Source organism: Sceloporus undulatus, chromosome 6 (genome assembly GCF_019175285.1).
Source record: "Sceloporus undulatus isolate JIND9_A2432 ecotype Alabama chromosome 6, SceUnd_v1.1, whole genome shotgun sequence".
Classification (NCBI taxonomy): Eukaryota; Metazoa; Chordata; class Lepidosauria; order Squamata; family Phrynosomatidae; genus Sceloporus; species Sceloporus undulatus.
In genome coordinates, this window is record NC_056527.1 from 84,940,287 (window position 1) to 84,947,978 (window position 7,692).

At 42.4% G+C, this 7,692-nt stretch overlaps 1 long non-coding RNA gene across 1 annotated transcript; it reads left to right on the forward strand.

The window, feature by feature from the left end:
• Positions 1-424: 424 nt before the first annotated feature.
• LOC121934145 lies at positions 425-1,817 on the forward strand. The gene is made up of 3 exons (XR_006104578.1): positions 425-500; positions 657-736; positions 1,757-1,817. It is a non-coding gene; the product is annotated as an uncharacterized LOC121934145 (long non-coding RNA).
• Positions 1,818-7,692: the final 5,875 nt, after the last annotated feature.

Genomic DNA, 7,692 nt, shown 5'->3' on the forward strand with positions numbered 1-7,692 from the left:
CCCAGTCAATAGCTCGATGTTTTGGCCTTCAATGAGACTGAGTTATATGGTACTCATAGAGATTCTTCTGTGTCAATGACTGCACAGTTATAGTCCCCAGAATGATGTTAACTGCTTTATGAGACTGACTATTTTTCTTTTCAACTGAGGATATGGGAATTTTTTTTATACCACTTGGGTCACCTCCTACTCTATGACATCATTAGATCAGAACTTCTCCATGCAACAGTTGAAATCAAGGTAGTGGGAGAGAACTTGCTGCGAAGGAGGGCTGCACATCCATCTCCAGAGAGCCAATTCCATCAAACTCCTCTGGCACCTCCTTTCACCCTGCTGGGCACCAAACCTGAGATCTTTTCATAGTGCCTGAGGAAGATCAGAAAGCCGAGAACTCCCCTTTACTCACATTGATTGCCTTGGCTGTACTACACCATCATCTTTCTGTTTTGAGTCCCCACACATTGCCAACCAATTTGCAAATTCCTGCATCTCCTTGACAAGTGAGTGGCAGCGGGACATAGCAAAGAATGGGCAAGCCACTGTTAAGTGGCTATTATGCTGGAGGAATGACCATTTCCAGAAGTGACCTCTGTTCCCTCTCCAGCTGGAGTGGGAGGTATCTTTTACCTTTCCATTAGTTTTCTTTTTCTTTTTAGGATTTACTCTACTGATGTGGAACAAGCAAAACTTTACCTGCCAGGAGGAGAATGGAGACCCCACTCAAGAATGCTGGCAGGTAAATAATCATTAACCAATATAAAAAACTATAGCCACTTTAGTATGATTTCATTCTGTTTCCTGTGGCGTGGGCAGATACCATCAGTTGTATTTTTAACAATTTTAAACAATTATTTCAAGGCACATTCTAGTAGTGATTTGCACACGGACAAAGGCATATTATGCATGTGTAAGTAGAGGCTATGTTCCATCCAAAAAAAATCCCACCATCTGGAAGCTGTCAAACACCAGGAGGGACCTTGCCACTGTCACATATCAAAGAGGAAGGGAAGGAAGGGGGAGGCAGCTCAGGTCCAGCTGCTCTTACCTGCCAGGGAAATGAAAAGGCAGGTGCACCCCATTTGAGAGCACAGTCTCATTTCTTCCCCACTGGCCAAGCTGAGATCAGATGCTTCTCCTTGATCTGAGCTACCTCCTTCTCCCTCCCATATGTGAGAGCAGCAGGGGTTTCGCACAAGGTTTGGCAACTGCTAGGCACTGAAATGACATGAAACATACACAGCTACACACCAGTGCAGGATCTTGGCTATCATGTGGTAACTTACAGGGAGAGGCAACAGGCAGTGTTTTATAGGGGTGGTTAACTCTATCATGCCTCTAACAATTGACTGAATGTTCCAATAACACTGAAGAGAAGGGTTAGAGTAGTGTTTCACAAACTTTGGTCCTCCAGATGTTTTGGACTTCAGCTCCCAGAATTGCTGACCGCTGGCCAGGCTGGCTAGGGCTTCTGGGAGCAAAAGCCCAAAACACCTGGAAGACAAAAATTTGGGAATCACTGGGTTAGAAGGACCTGCACCCATTAGAGTCTAACTAGAGATGAGGATAAAGCCAGTGTAATTAGCACATCTTGGACAAGTTACTTTTTTTTCAGCCACGCTGGCTAGGAGTTCTGGGAGCTGTAGTCCAAAAAAGCCACTTTTCCACACTCCAGTCATGAGGTGTAGCAGCTTGATATGGTACTTAAGCAGCATTCTTCATGTCTATAGCTACGTTTATTTTTTTTCCTCCTTCACAGTATATCCCAAGGACTAAATGAGCAGGCCGAAGAGGAGGGCACATCCCAAGAAATAAGTGAGGAGATTGAGGGGAGCAAATCTCAAGAGCAGGGTGACGATGACTGCAAATCCCCAACTGAGCAAGCTGAGGACAGCATACCTGAAGACCTACCGAAAGAGAGTAAGAGTTGGACTGAGACCGTCCCGGAAACATCAGAGCAGCAACCCCAAGAAGAAAGAGATCGCTCCTATATCCACCCTTCAAGTTCATGGGGAAAGAGCACAGCAGATTGGAAGGATGATCTGTCCAGCTTTCTTGCTACCGAACCAGACCTATCCACACACTTTGACACACTTAGTTTAGACAGGTAAGGACACAAATTTACAATAAGTGGGTTACCTGTTAAGACTTCCCTTCCCCACTTTGGACTAAGAGCCGCATCCTTCATGTCAGGATGCTTTTTCAAATGGCCTTCAGTCTTACATAGCCATTCAGGCTTTTATAGCTTTTTCATAGTCCTTTATTCGTCATCATCAGTCACGAAACTCTCAAGTTGAAGGGAATTTCTGCCCAGCACAGTGGCATGCATCTTATGGTCTCTGAACATGGTCTGCATTTAACTTGTAAGGCAGTGGTGGGCAACGGCCAAGGGTTGGGCAACTGCATTGGTCCCCTGTAAGACCTCAGACGGCCACACAACAACCACAAGACCCCTACCTCTCCCTGCCATGTCCCCTCAACCTTTGGAATTTTTTAATTTTCAATCCCCTACCACATTTTTAAAGAAATAAATACACTCTGCACACTTCTTAAAGGGTTACTAAAGCCTCTGCTGGACCTAGAACAGGCCTAATTAAATACTGTAAAGGCATCTTCTAGAGACCTAAAACAACCCAGGCTTAACCCTCTAATGTGACTAGATTACCTCTTCACATTCTGTAGGAGGTGGAGAGCATTTTTAATTTTAAACTGGGGAGGAGGACAAATGAGGGTGGCATGCATTCCAGCATTTCACAGATGAAAACTGGGACACATATCTCAAAAATTATTCATGAGGAAGAACACACAAGCTAGGAGAGGTTGCAGCACTTTGCTTTTGCCTGAGCCTACTGGGAAGGACAAAATTGTGAATTGCTTCATCTATTGTGAATTGCTTCATTATTTTATTGTTATTGTTTATTTGCTTTGTACTTTCTTTATCGTTGTAACCCGGTCTGTTTCCTTGTGATTGGGCGAGCTATAAATAAATCCTTATTATTATTATTATTATTATTATTATTATTATTATTATTATTAGATTCTGCTCCTCTTCTGTTCTCCCTGTCACTGAATTCATTGAATGCAAACTCCTTCTGCACTTTGAACTCAGTCTGCAGCAACTGCAGTAAGCAGAGGACAAAGGGAGAGAGTGTTAAAAGCAGCTGAAAAAGTGGGGTGACAAATGGGGACTGTTCCTGGCGAAGTGGGACAGTTTTAGGATATTGGATGGGGAATTTATGAGAGCCTCAAAAGTAACCTTAGTGTGGCCTCACGTGGGCCATATTTTTCCCACCACTTCGCCAATTGCTACCCTACTACAGTGGTTGTTTTGTAAGGCTGCCATTCGGTAGTAGCATAAATTTATCATCTATGTTTGTGACTGGGCAAATTTTTCCCTCCATCATAGCCAAATCAGTGACATAGAGACAACATCTTCAATGGAACCACAACTAGAGATGCCACAACTTCAGTTTGGGTATGGAGAGGTTCCTTACTCTTTATGGAAGAAGACCAGACAAGGATGGAAGGACCGAATACCCAGATGCTCTATGACAGAGCACAAACTTGCCTTCCATGACTGCTGCAGCTCTAGTGCAATTGAGTAAGCTGAAACATCCCAATGTGGTAGTTCAAGTTTTGCATCATGTTGTGGAACTTCTCTGGTACCTTTGACAGTGAGAAGTCCCATGTTGTTTTGATGTTACAAACAAACTGAGTTTTCTTCCCATGCATTTTGTAAAAACGGCCACTTGTTTGCCAACCTCCTCCAGGCTGCAGACCACAGTGAGATGAAGTAACCTTCTGCCAAATAAGGCACATCTCTCCTTGTCACTGAGACACTTGTATGGTCTTTCTCTAGCAGGATTACAGCCCTGGTTAATGCTCTAACCTGTTAGCTCTGACTAAAATTAGTGGAATTGATTTCTTGTTAGGGAACAATGAAGTTGCTTGCATTTCCCCACTTTGCCTCAGAGTGTAGCTAAGAGAAATGTCAGGATGAGTGTCTCCACTTTATACTTTCCTGCAGCATTGCTAAAAGCAGGGGTGGGTGGCATGTTACCCCTAAGCTCCTTTTTTTCTGCCTGTAGTACCCCAGAAGATACTCAAGCAGCTCCCTCAAATGTATTTTTTTGTGTGACGGGGAACGTTTTAAAAGAGAAACTGGGACATTTTAAAAGCCACTGAACAAGTGGGGTGATTAAGGATGAATAAGGACTGTCTCTGCTAATTTGGGACAATTGGAGGGTATGAGAGAGATAATTCCTCAGTGATTTACCCTCTCTCCATTTCCCATTTCCCACAGACGGATGATCACGCACAGTCCTATCCATCCCCCCAAGCCACCACGTCACAGAAGCTACTTCCAGAAATATCAGGCCCAGAGGTTCAAAGGAAGTGAGGTGAGAATGTAATATCTTCGGAAGTTGTTTAGGTTTGGAGTTTTGAACTTCCTCTGAAAGCAACAAGAATTCCTCAGTGAGAAGACCAGTAATGGTGGACTGATTTCCATATAAAATAGTGCACCCTCTCTACCGCTGAAATGTGTAGCTGCAAGGGAGCATTAGGTATCCTAGGCTAAAGGTGAACACATTTCAGGTTTACAGGTTGTACATTTTGTGGGGGGGAAACCCTTAGCTAAGGCAACCCAAGATATTTTGCTGTCAGAGGCAAAGTAGCAAACAGTGTTCCCCCACACCCAGAGGGCATATTTTTCAAAGCCAAAAAATCCCTCAAGCATTTATCCTCCATTTCTAACAATAAAAACAGAATAATAACAAAATTAAATAATAAACAATGTATTGCCTTTGCATGACAGCCACAAAGTACTAACTCAAGTGGCCATTTCACTCTGTCTGATGGTAGGGCTGACTCTAAATCTCTGATCCACACACTAGAACCTAGTATAAAAGGCCATAAATTGAGAATGAAACTGATGAGCAAGCCATACATGTGTGAAGGTAGGAAACTAGTACTTTCCATCTCTTCCGACTCAGAATGTACAGCTAAGCATATCTTCCTGTTTTCCCCACCCCAGACTTCTTTGTCCTCTGAGCAATGGCTGAAACAGATGTTAGGAAGGATCTAATTAGGGGGATTTCTGAATTTAGCTCAAATGGTTGAGAGGGAGGGTCCTAACAACATCCTCGCGAGGCTGTGCCCCGTGATGTATATGAAAGGTCCACAAGAATCCTTTGAGAGACGAAGCTGAGACAGACTGCTCCAATTAAGTCTAAATATTTATTAAAAGGGGAAAACAAACATACAGCAAAGGGCACATGCATACACGCAATTCTCAATGAAAGTAAAGGAGGGAAATTGGGGAGAGAGTTGAGAGAGGCAAATCTACGGGAGATACAGTACTTACTTCCGAAGGCTTCTCCAGGAACCAGATGTGGATGTAGATGATGAAAGGACACGGCTGCCGAAACGTGGGGGGGAAATGGCCGAGGGAGCAAAAATCAGAGTTCGGTTTGACGTGAAGCCAGGCTGTATTCTGAATATAGCACACTAGTGTGTGCTTAGACTGAGGCTTATATAGACAATTTCTAGTCTCTTGCTATTGAACTTAATGGCTTAGCTGCAGCCAAGACAAAGAGCATAAAGACCTGGGCTTTTGTTAAACCAAGGTGAAGAATAGACTTAGCCAAGGCACTTGGATCTGAACACTATCAAGGAAGGCAAAGAGATGAATAGATGGCCATTGACTTAATCACTGGGCCATCAGGTGTGAGGCTGAAAACAAACAACAGGTATTGTGCTGGTTTTGTGAGCAGGTGGTTTTTCTTGTCTAGAAACTCCCAATCCTGTGGGGAATTTCTAGTCTTATCTCTAGGGCTCCTACCCCTCCTTTGCAAGCTGCCTACATGACATCTCTGCTTTGGAGAAATGTCAGTGCCCCTAGTAGGTTAGCTTGGGGTCAAAGTGAGTTTCACACATACTCCAAAATTTAATATAAATCGATATGCTCTAACACAGAGATTTCCTTTGGGTATAAAGAAGAAGAAAGAATGCAAGGGATTTTCCAAGACTCAGCCACCCAGAATGACCTTATCTGGCATATCTACAGGAAATGGCAGGTATTATTATTATTATTATTATTATTATTATTATTATTATTATATATCCCACCTTTCTCCCAACATAGGGACTCAAAGCAGCTAACAGCAAATTTAAAAACAATACAGTTTAAAACAGTACAACATTAACATGTATAAATATGAAAATTAAAAAGCAATTAAACAATTTAGAAGGTTAAAACAGTTATGAATCAAAATGTAACTTGTTAAAAATACAAATAGCTTGGCGTAAGGGTGCTATATGATACATATGTCTAACAAATGCTGGTTTGGCCCACGCTTTCAGGGCTGAACCAATGATAGTCATCCTTGGATATTTTAATTGCCTTTTCAGAGTTTGTATTCAAGCATTTTTTTAAAAAAAGTCATAGGATTGATTCCCAGAAAAAGGATTTGGCTTGGGAGTCATCAATCCATTATGGGCATCACATAAATTATTGGGAATAGGATCTGCTTTAATACTTTGCTCTGTATAATGCCTCCTATGTATGTTTTTTTAATGTAAGATTTTATGGAATTTTTATTGTATGTACAAAAAACAGAGAAGAAAAGAAAGCAGGAAAAGTAAAGCGGGGTTAAAAGGAGAGAAAATATATAACATCCTTATTGTTACAGGCTAATAAAAATTGATCATATGTCTGAATAAAATCTTCTTGAAGAGCTGTCTCTGAAATACATATTCATACATAGATAAAACCATTGGATTCTCTGACTACTGAATGATGGACGGTGCATATTTCTCTTTCCATCCACGAAGCATAAGTCTTTTTGCTACACTAAAAACGTATAAGTTCACAAATATTGTGGAGTGTGAATTAGCATTATCATCCCAACCTGTGGTACACAAGTCTTCACACAAGCACTGCCACAACAACAGAAGCAGCTAATATGGATGCTTTCTATGCCAGTAGCAAAATCACATGGTGCCAGAGTGAGTAATAGGCCACCAAGCAGAAAGAGTACCTCTGGGTCCAACAGCTTTGAGAACCAACCAGCTCTCTGTGTCCACACTTGACACAATTGGAAAGAGTGGGGAAGATTACATTATAAACCTGCTGACTAGGCAGGAACAGAGATTTAAATAGTTGTGATCATATGCTGCTTATGTCTCTCTTGGCAGGAGGAGTAAAGCTTTGTATAATCTCTACACAACCTTCTACGATGAAGAAGAATTTGACCCATATCTTGTGGAAGGAGCAAAGGGTAATGAAACAAGAGAGTGTCACTGACCCTCTCTGGCTAATGGAGATGATTAAGGTCAGCAGACTGTAGGCACACAACAAGAAAGACATATGGGTGTACACTAAAATTTCAGCCTCTGACTTTGCTAACATAGGGGCTATACAGACTGCACCTTTAGGGTGGTCTGCAGCTGCCCCTTTTCACCCTGGACTGGGGCCATGGCAACCACACACCACAGCCTCGATCCGGCCTTCAGAAGACGCAAAAAGGAGTGGCAAAATGCAGCTCCTTCTTGTGTCCTCTAAAGGGCGTCATATCAACTGGGCACAGCATGATGATACCCTTTTGGTGCTGCATTATGTAGATTTCAATCATGTAGATGCAGCACCAGAGTGGCGTCATCATGGTGCGTGCTATGTAAACGGGTGCATACCAA